This window comes from Athene cunicularia, assembly GCF_003259725.1.
Source record: "Athene cunicularia isolate RWA chromosome 3 unlocalized genomic scaffold, athCun1 chr3_part1, whole genome shotgun sequence".
Classification (NCBI taxonomy): Eukaryota; Metazoa; Chordata; class Aves; order Strigiformes; family Strigidae; genus Athene; species Athene cunicularia.
Window position 1 is genome coordinate 49,746,550 of NW_020799097.1, and position 15,027 is coordinate 49,761,576.

The window sequence follows — 15,027 nt, forward strand, 5'->3', positions numbered from 1 at the left end:
CCCCCCCTCCCCGAGCCTCTACTGCAAGCACTTGGCCCCTGCTTACAGGTATGGCAGTGATGCTGCAGCCATGGCAGTCTAAGGACACGGATGAGATGAGGTTTGTGAGGAAAGGTGGTAGCAGCCAGTCTAATAAAGGATGTCTAAGGGGAAAAAAAAAAAAAAGCACCAGACATTGTTCCAGGTGGGGGAGCAGTGTCCCTCCCCACCTCAGCTTTGCCATCTCTCCCAGGGCACAAGCTCAGCAGATGAGGGCTGCTGTCATGTTCACCTCCCTCTGACTGGGCTGGCACCCTCATTTTGTCTGTGTGTGTCCCCCGCTCCGTGTTGACATATAATCAGGACTGCTTTCTTTGGACACATTGCCTGCCAGCCCCTTCCCCTCCAAACAGCCTGTGATGGACAGCTGAAACTGTCCTTTCTGGGCAGAACAGCTGTTGGTACAGCCAAAAGCCCACCACAAACTGGGAGACAGGGCTAAGCCTGCAGGAGGTCTCAGTGCTTGGGGCTTCCCCCTCACCACCTCTCCAGCAGCTTAGACAAGCCCCTGAAATCCACCCCCCGCAGCACATCAGTCCCTGGCTTTGGTTGCACACACAGGTGCATCTGCAACTCCAGTAGCTTCTCTCCTTAAGAGGCTGCTCTTAACATCCTTTCCATACGCCCACTCCCCAGTCCTTTCATCTATGCTGGGGGAGGGTTTAATATCTTTTTGTTTTCATCACTGGCCTTGGTAAAGCAGCTTGTCACCCTTCTGGCAGCAGGCTGGCAGCAGTTATTCCAGTACCTCGCTCCCTAGCGATCCCCTGAAGAACCATGAGTATTACCAGGCTTTATTGCTGTCATTGTTTAATTGCCTCCTCTCTCCTGCCTCTCCTCAGCCTCCTTTGATTTAGTTCCAGGCAGTCAGCCAGAAGAGTCTCAGGCAGGTAAGCTCAGACACATGTAATGCTGTGACACAGTAACATGGCCCCGTTCCTTCTCCTCCACAAGTTGGGTGCAGCCGCTGTGCCAGCTCGAGCAGCAGAGCCTTCAGTGCTGTGCCCCTTTGCAACAGCTCCATTTAGGACAGTTGCTTTTCCAGTTGTGCTTGGCTTTGAGACAAAACAATAAAACCATTTTGTGAATTAATGGGATTTCCTACCTACCTATACTGCAGTTACCTGTTCTTCATAGGCTGCACTTGGAAAAAAATGTTTGCATTTAAGTAAAATAATTATATGGCCTGTATTAATAACAGCAATGAGATTTGTCTTGCATTGTAAGGATGAACAGCGTAACAAGTCACGGCTTATCACATCCATGAAATGTTTGCTGCATGGAATATTTTTTTTCAGAAAAAGAATTATGCACTTTTGGTAGTAACTCTAATTGGTATTTTGGTCTGATTGGAATTTTGTTAATTTACAATTTCTCAATACACAGTTCTTTAAAAGTCAAACTGACTTCATCCTCTGTTCTCAGAGCAGCTGAAGACAGTGCTTAAGCATCAAGACATCTGCTCAAGCCAATGCCTGTCACTGTCAACTTAGGCTTTTTATATGCATTTGTTATTTGTTTTACTAATGGATAACACCAAGCTGTTACAGCAGTGTGTATGTATGTGTGTGTGTGTGTATATACATACTCAAGGACCTATGAATGGGTTTTGCAGTCCTTGTGGCCTGTAACTGTTCCCATAGCCGTGAGTTAAGGGTTGGTTAATGGATGCCAACCTGTCAATTCTTGAACAATTTAGGAAATTAGTTATTGACATAATGGAGAAATTATCTGAGTGTATCACAGCAACCCATACTTGAGGACACTTCCATCTGCTAAGGTTGACCCTAATAATTAACAGCCTTACCCAGTGGCCCAGAGGTGCTTTATAAGGCACAAGGCTGAAGGTTAAATAGCTTCTGTGCATCAGATGTGCTCATTACACCAGTATGTCTATAACAGCTTTCCAAAGCCACAGCAGCTTGTTAATTGATTGCTCTCATTTTATGGGCCTTCTAGGGGTCCCCTGTACCATTACAAAGCTGTGCCCTCGTCCTTGCCAGACTGCCTTTTCCTGTTCAGCCTGAGAACTAGTGTCCCATCGCTGAATGGGGATGCATCCGCCATCCCTTTGCTTGCCCTTGGTTGGCTGTACGGTGCTGCTGGGGCACCCTCTGTTTCTCTTTCCCCAGCCCCACTCCTCCACATCGGGTCTTCCTTGGGTGAAACTCAAAGGCTCGGTAGCCAGCCACCTACTGTTTAACCAGCAGCCCTGCAGTTCTCCTCTGTTTGGTCCAGGGTTTATTTAACTTAAAAGTTTTCCAGAATGAGAAGACAATGATGAATCAAAGGCTAAGTGGTGTGGAAGAGGAACAAGGTTTGCAAGGAGAGCACAACCAACTGGTAAACCACCTGCTTCTCTGATAAACTGCTACAGCTGGAAAGAAAACAGAAAAACTTTCTGGCCTGAGGACACCTTTGCCAGTCCATTCAGAGCTGAAGCCATGGAGCTGTTAAAGTCACATAGTCCTGCCTATGTCCCAGGTGAGAAATGAGCTGCAAAAGCCTCAGCCCTTGGGCTGAAATCCTCCTTGTACTTGGGTACCTAGCTAGAGTGGAAGGTAGGTCCCTACAAAGGAGGAGCTGGGCTTTAGCACCTCCTATCTTTTAAACAGGAAGATGGTTGAATTTTTGTCTTGTGTATAACAGGGTAAGCACAGTCTAAAAGCAGGGGGAAGTAGGTTTCAGCAGCGCTTCCCATTTCTTGGCTTAAAACAGACACAAGGTCCCATCTTCCCATTACCTTCACTCTACAGCTCTCCCATGGTCATGTGAGGGGGATGCACAAAGCCCTGTTGCACTACGGCTCTTGGAGAGATTTTACTGTTTCTCTTGGGCTGAGACACTCCTGATGAAGGGAGAGGCTAGGCATAACATCAGGATTTGTGCCACCCTGTCCCCTAACTTTGGCGCACTTACCATCAGTGGCAACAGAAAAGTTCAATTCTGTATTTAAGTGACTTGAGGCACCATTGTTCAATAATCGAGGCAAAATGGAGAACCCAGGCTAAGATGGGATAAGCAGTAAATTAGCATGAAAGGCTGACTCTGAGAAAGCTAGTCCCTAATCCTGTTTTGTAGGAATACCTTTGTACTTGGTTGCATCATGCGCCATCATCTAGCTCCACCGTGCGTTGGGATCTCTTGCCACAGAGAATTTTTTTTCCCCTCACTCTTTTCCCACACTAACATGCAAGCACTAGCAATGCTCTCTCTTCAGCGGGGTGCTTCAGTAGTACAAAGCAGGCAATTTCACATAAATCACACTCATTATTTGTGCGGTTCAGCGGCCCTTTCAATTGAAATTCTCCTTTGCCATCTTCTCCAGAGAATGCATATGCTGGCCTCTCCGATGGTAAAAAATTAGCAAGCTGGGGCTATAAAATCCATCTGGGCAAATATATATTGGGATACCTGTCCCTAGAATAACAGAAGGACACATCTGGACAGTCGGTGACCCCCACAAAGCTTTTATCTAGTGGAATGCTGAAAACACGTCCACTTGCGCTGTCATTTCCCTGATGATAATATGGACTGCGTGACCCAGGAAGGTGCCTCAGCCTTTCTCCTACCCTTATTTTTTAAAAAGCTTTCATACTTTAAAACTGCTTTGAAAAACTTATGAGAAAACCCCCGCGCTGCATGAGCACAGCGCTGTGCTCGGAGCCGTGAAGGCCGCCTCGGAGGTGGCCTGCAAGGAAGGCGAAGCCCACAAGATGGCAGGGCCGCATCACGGCACGGCGGGCCCAGCCCCGCTCTCGGCCGCTGCCCGGCAAGCAGATGCCACTGCGCAACCTGTTAGAGGCTTTCCACAGAGGTAATTCTAAAAAGAAGTCGATAAAATAAGCCCAGACCTCCACCTTGCCCTCAGACCGAAAACAAAGTAAAATAAATATACCGTACTACCTTGGGCAGAGATTCCTTTCAGGAAGCGCTGAAGAAAAACGGAGACTCCACATACCCTGCTCCTGGCATGGAATAAAATGTTTAGGTGCCTCCTCAGTGCCCTGTGGCAGCAGCTCTGGGGCACGCTGCACAGCTTGCTGGGGGCAGAAGCCACTCGTGCGGTCGCACCAGGCGCTCTGGGAACACCCTGTATCCCGTGGGGACACCCTGTATCCCATGTCAGACAGGGCAGTCACAAAAAAGCGGGGCAGAGGGGTCGCATGGGGAGGCTGTTGTATCGGGTAGTGTGGAGCAGGTGGGCAGTGGAGCCTTATGCAGGGCTAGGATGACGTGCCCCTCACCATGACACAGAAGATTTATGTATCTAATACACGACCAGTCAACTATTACTCAGTTTTGGGAAGCGAGGGCTTCCTTGGGAGTGTCTTACATTCAGGTAAATGTGGTATTTCACATTGCTTGATCCTAACTCAGCCTTCCCCCATGGCCATATTCTGCCTTGTGACGGCTCAAGCAAAATCCTCCCGGCTGCACCACCAAGCAGGATCCCTTGGTGCAGGATAGAAGGCATGGGTGTTCCCGAGCAAACCAACAGGCAAACTCACAAAACAGTCTTGAAAGCCCAAGGCTTCTGCATGACTGCCTTGTGACTTCTCAAGCAAGCATATCCGTGCCTAGATTGCTGTCTCCAGTCTACTCTTTTCAGCACATGTTGGCACCACGTTGGCTTGGTGGTGGGAGGTTGTCTCCACCCTGAAATATAGAAACTCGGGGTGGGGGGTGTCATTGCTGCCCCTGCATCTGGGGACTTTTTGGCAAGTGGAACTGGTGGGTAGTGCCAGCCATGCCTGGGATTTTAGTTAATTTTGGGATGCTCATTGCACATACAAGTGGTCTTATGAAAAAGGGTGAATCACCCAAGTTCAGGTGCAGCTGTGAATTTCCCAGCTTCAAGGGCAGCTGTGATGACAGGTTGCTCTCTGTATCTCAGTGAAGAAATCTCATTAGTGCCACTGTCTTCATCTGCTGGGATCCTGACGCTGTTCTTAAAAAAAAAAAAAAATCACAACACCTGGAACAGATTTGGAGTTGATACAAACTTATTTCTTCTCCAACAGTACAAACCAATGCCTTTCCAGGTGGGAGGAGCCTGGCTTTTAATCAAGCCTAAAACCCCGACACGCTGAAATTCAGAGCATTTGCAGGATTTGGCTTACCATGGACTCCTCAAAGAAAACCACAAGACTGTGCCTTTTATAAAAAGAGAGGGCTTTTGCTTGGGCTTGCTGTGGTTAAGAGCTTCAGGAAGCTCCTCAGTCCTGTTCTGCCACCCCTTCACCACCACAGTCTCTCCATTCCTCCTCCTCGCACATGGTTCAGCTTGCATCAATCCTCTCCATTGCCAATATCCTGAGGAGAATGTGCGGCACGCAGAGTATACTCTCCCAAAACATGGGCAAAGAGGTGAAGAATGTACTATAGGAAATTGGTCAACCTCTGTTTAAAATTTCATGGGTTGATGGGGTTTTTAAAAATTATTTTGTTGTTTGGGTTTGGTTTGTTTGTTTGAAATTATGGGAGAAGGTCTTGTCTATTTGGGCTTCCCTGTCTGACTTCCTCTTCCAGGCTTATATCCTCTGTTGGCTGGTGCAAGCAGCTCCTTGTGCTGTCAGGTGTCATTCTTTTGAGGCACCAAACTCTCCCCATATAGAGTGCAAGCACCCCACATGGCATTCAGTGAGCCAGGCATTTGAATGCTCAGTGTGGTCACATATTTAAGTACCTTTTAGCCTGTATCTCTTAATCCTCAAGCTCTTAAAAATGCTAAATTCAAGTGGAAAATACAAACCTGTTATGCCTTTGTCCCTCTGTGGCTTGCCTAGAGGCAGAAATGATGTTGACACTTTTTCAAGTCAAACTATTGTAGAAACATGTTAAAGGGAGGAACATAAGAGGAGGCTTTTACTGGAAAACTTCACTCCTGGAGAGAACCTGCTGGAACAAAAGTCTGGTGATATGTAGAAAAATTACCCCAGTGTTTCAAGAAACAAATAAGATGATCAGTCCAGCTAAAGAAGGGACAAGGGAAAAAAAAAAACACCTCAGCTCCAATCAAGCATGCCAGGGCATAACCCTCTCTGCAGATCTCTTCTCATAAGGGTCCAAGACCATGAAAAACAACTTGCAATCAATGGATGCTTAAGTTTACTGAAGGAGCAAGCAGGCCATTAATATAACAAGTCAATGAACTTTGATGGAGCTGACTTTTCTAGAAAATTAGCTGGATTGCCAGGGTAACCAAATCACAGAAGAACACAGGACACAATCAACACACAGAAGGATACAGACATTTGCTGAAAGGTTCTATGGGCATGACAAAATTAAATGAAACTGGATGTCCTAGAAAAGAGTTTTCACTTTCATCATGTCTCTTGGCTGGATTCCACAGCATCACAGAAACGTTTCTACAAGAATTGATTACTTCTCACATTCTGGGCCCTGGAGAGCTTCCCACGCTGCTCAGAATAGGTAGGTCTTTTTGAGTATGAGCTTAGAGGTGACATCTAAACCAGCTGGGCAAAGCCACAATCCTTCAATTACACATTACTATGCGTATTACTGAATCCTGCAATCAACAAGCTGAAAGGAAAGAGAGTAAAAGGACTAGCTGCTTGTTTTACTCACATTTAGCAGCAGGATATGCATATAAAAGCAGAAAAACTGTGGGGGGTTTCGGGGGTGTTGGGGGGTTGGCAACAGCAAAATAATCTAAGCCAGAGAGCAAAGGTAGATCTTTTTCTGGGAATAACCTTTATCTGGCTGGTGAATAAGCAAATGGATTCAAGCTACAGAGTGAGGTCAAAACCAGCATCTCCTCAGAGTTTTGAAGAAGTTTGAGACTCATGGCTTCAGTTCAGCCTAAAACATGAGTCCTTCAGTTCCAAAACTGAATGTGCCCTCAAGGCTGGGAATAGTCTGGATCAGCTCTTGCCTAGGTCTGTTTTCGGTTGCTGTTTTTGCAAGTAACAGCGACCACCCCAGAACGTCACCTAGTGCCCTGACTAGGCCACTTCCATCCCTCCAGCTACAGCCTTATTCTTCTTACATCCTCTGTATCTTCCTACACTGGAGCTCTTTGCTCATGCAGATACTTCTACTGCTTCCCAGAGGCATGTGGGCCTCTGGAAAACTGACTGGAAAACCACTTGCATTTCCTTAAAAAAAATTAAAAAATAAATAAAAATTGAAACATTTCTTTAAAAGTATATTTGTTTTCCATTTAAAAATAAGTTCATAACTCTCACAGGCTCTGCTTCTAATTTTCCATGTTCCAGAGTCCATGCACCAGGTTAATGGCTTGTGGGTATTGGTGACAACTGGATGACAACTGTACAAAAACTCCACCCCTTCATTTGCCTTGTTTCAGCTCTGACTTTGTATAAAATCACCTTCTGGAACAAGGAGAAGCCAGCAAACTTGACTTAGGGCTTGAGCGAATGAAATTCTTGCATCATCCCAAGCAGATGGGGAGGAAGCAGGAAAGCACTGGGACCCCAGAAAAGGCAACAAGGAATGAGAAATTCTTGATTTCCGCCACCAACTGGTTTTTCAGGAGAGAAGTCTTGTTTTTAGAATGAGATTAGAGCACTTTTCTAGATACAGATTGCAGGTATTTTGCAGATACCTCAGTGCATTCTTGTCAATAGCTACAGCATCTACAAATTTATACTTCTGGATGAAAAGCACTTTATGAAAAAGTTCCCGACAAGCTCTTATCTACACAGCACATCACTGACATACCCATCCTGTGTGAAATCTGTGCAAGAAAGACAGGGGAGTTTGTCGAATTATGAGGAACAAATGGTGCCAGACTGAGTAAGAAGCAGCCTCCAAGATGTACTGCACCACAGATTATCAACACAGCACAGTGTGCTGAGCCTGGTGGCAAAGGCAATACAAATAAATGGATACTAGGGAAACAAGGAGGCATGGAGAATAGGCGAGTCCAAAGCTCAAGAAGATGAAGTAAGAACAAACAAAAAGAAAACTACTTATCTGAGCTACCACATGAGCCACTGCACATCATGAATTTTTACTCATGCTCTCCTAAGATGAAAGACACTGACACCAATCCGAACAGAGGGCTTGTGGGCTGGAGAAAGATTGGTCTTGCAATAGATTTTGAGAATACATTAGTAAAGCCCTGAGCAGGTAAAAAAGACAATCCTTGCAGAAACAGAGGACACATTAGTGTGCTAGCAACGGGGCTGTCATTTTGATTCTTCCCTTCCACTTTCTGCTAAGTGCTGTTTTTCTCAGTTTCTGAGAGGTTAAGGACAGATGGGAACCATTAGATCTTCGCGGCTCCTTTGGGAACTGTTAGTCAGACCTCTTGCATATCCCAGCCCTTCAAAACTTCACCTGGTTACCTTGTCTGAGACTTGACTACAGTGTCACTCACACTTTTAACTGCGGTCAGAGCACATCCATCAGAAACAAGCCTGTCTTGGCTCAGACACATCTGGAAAACAGGCCATCCACCCTGACAGCTTGTTATAGTGATTAATCACCTTCATTCCAATAAATTTGTGCCCAGTTTTTCATATGCATTTATCTGGTTTCAGCTTGCTGCTACACATTCCCATAATTTGCTAGATTAAAGAGCCTTTCAGTACCTGGTATTTTTCTCCCAAGGAAGTTCCTTCACCATCATAATCAATTCCCTGCTTAGTCTTTTTTGATAAGCTAGAGAGAGCGAGTGCTTCACGTCTCCCATTGCAAGACATTTTCTTCAGGCTCTGAATCATTTTGTGTGGCTCCAATGTTCCGCCACCCATTTTTCAACATCAATTTAAAACATGCAAGTCATTCCAGTGCCGGTCTCACAAATACACAACATGCTCATATCCAGCTGCTTGTCCCTTAGGACTCTTAAAAAAAAAAATAAAATATTCAGAGTCTTAGGCAGATGCAAGCCAGCTTCCTTCTGGCTGGCATTTAGACCAACTGAAAACCAGCCATAAGTCACCTTCACTGGTGCTACCATCTCAGCAGGTAAAGAGAAACCATGACAAGGATGTGTCCCTGCTTGCTCACCATGACGTGATTCAACACTGGAAAGCAAGGCTGCCCCTGAGCAGGGTGCCACTCTGAGCAGCGATCACCCCAGGCACACCCAGACCACATCCACAGGGATAAACTAGCCAACGGGCACAAAGTAGACGTGTCCAGGCTGTTAAACCCTCTTATCCATCAAAGTGGACTGGCTGCAGCCAAACATTTTACATCCATGCCGGGGAATTGTTTGAGAAAGTGCTATCAGCCTGGGTCAACACTGTGCCAAGGACCATTTTGGAGTCTCACCAGGGACCCAGCTGAGCAACAGTACCTTGGAGTGCGCCCCATCACCGCCCCCTTTACTGGGTGTTTATCCCCTTTAGAGATAAACACCATCTTAACACAGAACCAGCCTCCAAGGAGGGAGAAGGATGAAGCAACTCCCTCGCTTTCTCCTTCTGAACCTTCTTTCCTGACAGGTCAGCAAGGCTTCAGATCAGAGAGGTGGCAACTGGCTAGGGGCACCCTTTTCCTGCTCAGTGGTGGTTTAAGGGCTTGCACTGACCCTGGAGAGGCAAGACTTCCATCGCAGCAGAGCCTCTGGCAGGCACATCAGGTCTCTCAGTGCAGCCTCATGCAGCTCAGCAAGAGAAAGGACACAGGAAGAAAAGGCATTTTTGCATAAGCTCAGAGAGGAGGGCTTGTGTCTAAGGCCTTGCATCACCATGCAGCTGGGACCAAACCTAGGCTGGCAACCTCACCCAGGCTGATGCTTTAGCCCTGGTGGGTCCCTGAGCTGCCTGTCCTGCATCAAACATTCACCCAGCACCAGCACCCCAAAGCTTTCTCATAGCAGGCCTGTCCTGCTGTCGCTTGTCAGAGTCAAAACAGCAGTCACCCAGGTATCCAGTGCCAACAAAACTGATGGCACTTCATACATGTTATAGGTAGATGAGGTGTCCAGGCTAAGCCTAAATACCACTTCTTCTACAATTCCAGGGTTGTCAGATCAGGAGGTTGAAGGAAGAATGATTCTGGGAAAAGATAATCTCCCCCCAACTCAACAAAAGGGAACAAAAATATCTGATGGCTAATATTTTAATAGATTTTGACTAGAACAATAAGAACTTTCTCTTTTTCCAAAGGATTTTTCCCTTTCTTATATTCTGTCAGTGGCAGAAAATGCTGAATCACAAACCTGGAGCTTTAAAAAAAAAAAAAGTATTTCATATGCAGAAGAAACATATCTTACATCATTTCATGCTTCCTGCTCAGCACTCTGGTGCCATGTTCCTCATTTTCAGGCTGTTTTAAAGGTCAGCTTCACAGAACAAATCCTGACCTCAGACATGGGAAATATGCTGCCTCATCACTCCAGGATCTTTTCTCACATGATTAGTCCCAACATTCCTGCAAGTAGAACAGTCCCCATCACCGCTGTTGCAGCCAAAAAAAGGGCAAGATATTTTTTCTTTCCATTCCCCAAGTTAATATTCACCACCATCACAGCCTCATTTCATGGGCTGGGGGCTACTTCAGCAGTGTAATGCTATTGCCATCTATGGGCAAGTAGTAGTCTTACCAGTCATATATACAAGTTAAAGTTGGAATACATATCTAAAGTGACAGCTACTCCCAGGAAAGTTTTAAAGGACTTTAAATAGGATTTTATTTACAATTTTTCAATGGCTAAAATACTGGATCTGGATAATAGTTAGCTGAAGACAGCAATTACTTCTCATGATACTTGTTTTAATCCTTATTATGTATTCACTGGCTTCATTTTGCCTGAAGAATTTTATTTTGATGCTACAATTTGAGCAGGCAGGAGAGGTCATGTTAAGGTGTTGATCCAGAAGAAGCATGCATACTCTTATTTTCAACCAGAGATCTGAACTTATTTGAAATTCCTACTATCGATTATTAAATGTTTACAGAATGATGGAAGGCACAACAGTGATGAACAAGCTTCAGTGTTACAGGAAAACTGAAGATTAATTTACTTGCTTAATAACTCTTCTAAAAATGTAAGACTTTAATCTGAATAAAAGAAACAATCTACTGGTTATAAATGACAAATATATACTGATGAAATAGTTTGATTGACATATAAAAGTTACTGCACACCCCTTTTACCTTGCTTAGGGCTTTAAGAAAGAATCTGGCTCTTCTTCAGTAACCTAGTGGACCACGTCCATATGAAAAAGTTTGTGTCAGTATCTGTAAGAAATACAAAGCAAAACTGAAGCTCCCACTCGCTGGGAGACTCTACAGATAACATTTAAAAGAAAGCACAACACCACAGCAAGATGAAAAGTGGATTTTCTGTTAAATTGTAACTAGCCAGACAATTATACTGCTAGCAGGTTCATGATAAAAGCATAGAGATTGCCCCCCAAACCTGCAGAGCTCATTGCCAGGTTGCACGAACCATACATGGTTAACTTTCCAGCCTCTTCTTGTTGGTCCCTGCTGAACCAGTGAAAGGAAAATGCCCAGGCCCTGAGACCAAAGATTGCCCCACGGCTTGTCACTCAGCAAAATAAAAAAAAGCTGCTAAGGCATCCAACCCATCACAGCCCCTTGCCAGAGGACGGACGGCGTAAGTCTGAACCTCACAGAAGTCCTACGAAAAGAACCGAAGAACAAAGTCCGCCTCTAACAAAGTCAGAACAAAAACGTTTGGATAGGATTTCTGGAAGAAAGAGCCAGAGGTGTTTGTGAATAAGCACAAGAATAGGCACTTCCAGTGACCGCAGAACTACAAACAAAAGCACTTTTGTGCACTCCCGGATTACTTGCTCTTATTTTCTCTTACAGTCACATGCTTATGTGGGCCTGTACTGTTTGAAAACATGATTCATTAAGACGCCTTAAATTGCAACCAAGTATTGTGCTATAAATACTAACTTTAACTTTCCTGTTACTTAGAATAATTTGTTTCATAACTGTATCTCTTACATGACCAAATCCCCACTGAATCCTTTAAAAGTTTTTGTTGATATGTGCACTATATTTCCACAGCGCTTCAGATTTACGGGCTTTCCCCCCCCGCCGTTTCATTGGTTCAGGGACATACCCTTCTTTTTAGCAGATTGAAACATCCAGTAATCTGAAACAGATTTGGTGACCCTATAGCATTAAATCATGCTTTGTGGTGCTTTATTCCATCTCCAAAAGACTTTATGCATTAGCGGGTACATAAAATTGCACCAGAGACTGAATACATATTGAAAAGTAATAAATGATTCCATATGGTCTTAATTTTTCAAAGCAGTGCACCACTGTTTTAAAGCAAGAGTGTTTAATTTTCCAATTAGGAAGATTTTTTTAATAGCCCTTCTAACCCACAGATATGGGAACACTCTCTCTTCAGATATTCTCCCCAGCTGAGAGATTTGGGTGCAGCAACAATTTTCACAGTCAAATGGTGTCCTTGGTTAGCTAGCTAGCAAGGGTACAATTAGCCAAGGCAGTTAATTTCTTCCTTTTATTCAAAAAAGCTTGTGTCATCATTACTGCGAAGACACAGGTCACAAAGCCTCTCTGAGCAAACTGAATAGCATACGTTCTTCTTTAAGCTTCACGTACTTGAACATCTGTCAGCTACAGTTCCTCCCCAGTTTTCTTCCTAGGAAAAAATATATTTTGGTAAAATAAGGCTTACACCACCTCTGCCTAGAAATGTTTTAAGCTTAACATGTCTATTATGAAGAGTAGCTACTGTATTTAGAAACAGCAGGCTCTTCAGCAGATCATTTCTCTGTGTGTATTCAATTACATGTGCTCACTTAAATCATACCCCCCAAAAATAATTAAAAAAAAAAAAAATCAGGCTTCACTCTTGCTGTCATTGGCTCTCCACAGGTAAAACAGCAGTGAGCAACTTTAGATACACACCTTTAACACAGCAGTGGTTTGCTAGACTGAAGGAAATTATTTTGCAAGGCAGGCGAGGGAGCATACAAATGGAAGAATTCAACTTTTTCAGATTCCAGGAGGAGTTTGCAGGGCGGTTAGCTATAACTGCATGTCCTGAGCATGTTTAAGTGACATTCACACGAGCAGCAAGGAATGTAGGGCCTTTAATACCAGAAGCAGGAGCAGGGCAGAACTAAAGCACTGAAGTTCAGAACTGCCCTCCCAAAGGCCCCTGCTCAACCGATGCCTAATCCCGAAGGCTCTCAAGCCTTATTTTTAGGTTGTCAGCATCCCAAGATACAGGCCATTCTGCCTTTCACATACCCAGAACCACCCCACGTTGGGCAGCTCCCTGCCTCTCTTCTCCTTGGGCCCAATGCTGGAATTCATAGCTCAGACACGTCTCCATGCAAGACGAGACCCACAGCCCCTGCCAGGCAGCCTGCTCAGAGCACATCCAACACATACCAGCAGGCTCTAGCGCCTTACAGCACGCTGCTGGGATCACTCTTCCAAGAGGAGACAGCAGGTAGGAGGTGTCCATCACTGTCCCATCACTCACTGCAGCGTGTTGCAGGCACTCAGGAACGTGACCCCTTTCCCATTCCTCTGAATTGATGCAGCTCCTGAGTCAGCAGCCACCCAGTTCCTCCAGGGTGAGAGAACCAGCTGCAAATGCTTATCATTGACTTCCCCACCATGTGCTGAGCCGCTGACTGCTTTTGCTTAACACTTCACCAACCCCTTTCAACCCTTTCTCAACTCCCCAGGGGGACTTCCTTCCCCCTGTGTGCCTTGCAGTGCCCCCCATGTCAGAAGACCCAGGGTCAACTTCTCTCTCTTCTGGCTGAGGGACTTCAGATGCCTCCCTCTGACTTTCCTGAAGAGTATCTTATCCAGGAGGTAGGCTAGCCTGAAGGGTAACTTACCCAGGAGGTAGGCTAGCCTAACACACACTCTATTTTCATCTAGCCTGTTGAACCCGTACTGCTGCCTGGGGGAGAGGGTGGGGATTCAGGATTCATGGGAGCAATCAAGGAGAGGACATGACCTAGCAGTAATAACATTGCCATGGGGAAGGGAGGGGAACAGCCTTGGATTTCAGTCCCCTTTTCGAAGTCTGCTCCATGTACTTTACATCAAACATTTGTCAGAGGACAAAACACAAAGTTCTGGGAAAAGGACCAGGAGCCACATCTCCAGCTCCTAAGCAAGTGCTTAGATCACTGGAGATATAGAATGACAGGGGGAGGGAGGTGCTTGGACTTCTTCCTCCAGGGGCCGCATACTGGAGAAAATGATTCTCTGAAGGAACTGAAATAGGCCGTATGTAGGCACCTGCTCTCAAAAGTAAAGGCCAGGCTGTGAGCCTTAGCAAAGGGAAATCCTTTCCTGCAGCCCTCATTCTCTTCCCCCCCATCCCGGATTAACGCCTCTGCTACAGAAGTGTGCCTGATGTCTGCAGGTAGAGGGAAGCAGGACTGTGAAAGGTGGTTATTTTAGGGCTGCGGTGTGTCAGCACCGCTACAACGAAGGCTGTATCTCCCTGCACAGCACTGTGTAGACAGGCCAGCCACCTCGGGGACATTTTGTGTCCCATAAAGAAAACCAAGAGTGTCCCAGTTTCAGAGGTGCAGCTTTCAGGCCTCCCCATCGGTGCCCTACCTCCAGGCACTCAGCGCACTGGATCCTGCTGCCAGGCACGTACCCAGTCCCTTTCCCTCAGGCCAAGTACAGACCTCCACTGCCTCACGCCGGGCTGCGCGTTCCCTCCAGAGGCGGCTTCGACTTAGCTCTGAGACAAGGGCAACAGGGAAACCGAGACACGGCTGCGCTCGGCCCTCGGTGCAGCCACAGCTTCTGGCTGGAGGTAGTTTTCAGTGCGAGTGTCACAGTACCTTCAGGAAGGGCTTTTCTCCCAGCGCCGCGGCAGGCAGTGCCTCCCCACGCAGCCCCGCAGAGCGAAGAGGCCGCTTCCCGGGACGGGGCCCGGGCAGGGCTTGCAAGGGCCGCAGCGGGGACCCCCGACCCCACCGCCCGCCAGCCAGGACCTGGCGACCGGCGCTCAGCCCCACAGCCTGTCGCGCAGCAGGCCCGGCCCGG

General features: G+C 46.2%; 1 long non-coding RNA gene across 2 annotated transcripts in view; it reads right to left on the reverse strand.

Moving 5' to 3' along the window:
* The window catches only part of LOC113478159, a 21,250-nt gene extending 6,229 nt beyond the window's left edge, over positions 1-15,021 (reverse strand). The window contains exons 1-2 of one of the 2 annotated variants that reach the window (XR_003398013.1): positions 14,823-15,021; positions 11,140-11,223 (exon numbers count right to left, since the gene is read on the reverse strand). This is a non-coding gene — a long non-coding RNA (uncharacterized LOC113478159). The remainder of the gene's footprint in view (positions 1-11,139; positions 11,224-14,822) is intronic. The other variant, XR_003398012.1, reaches the window with a different exon arrangement.
* Positions 15,022-15,027: the final 6 nt, after the last annotated feature.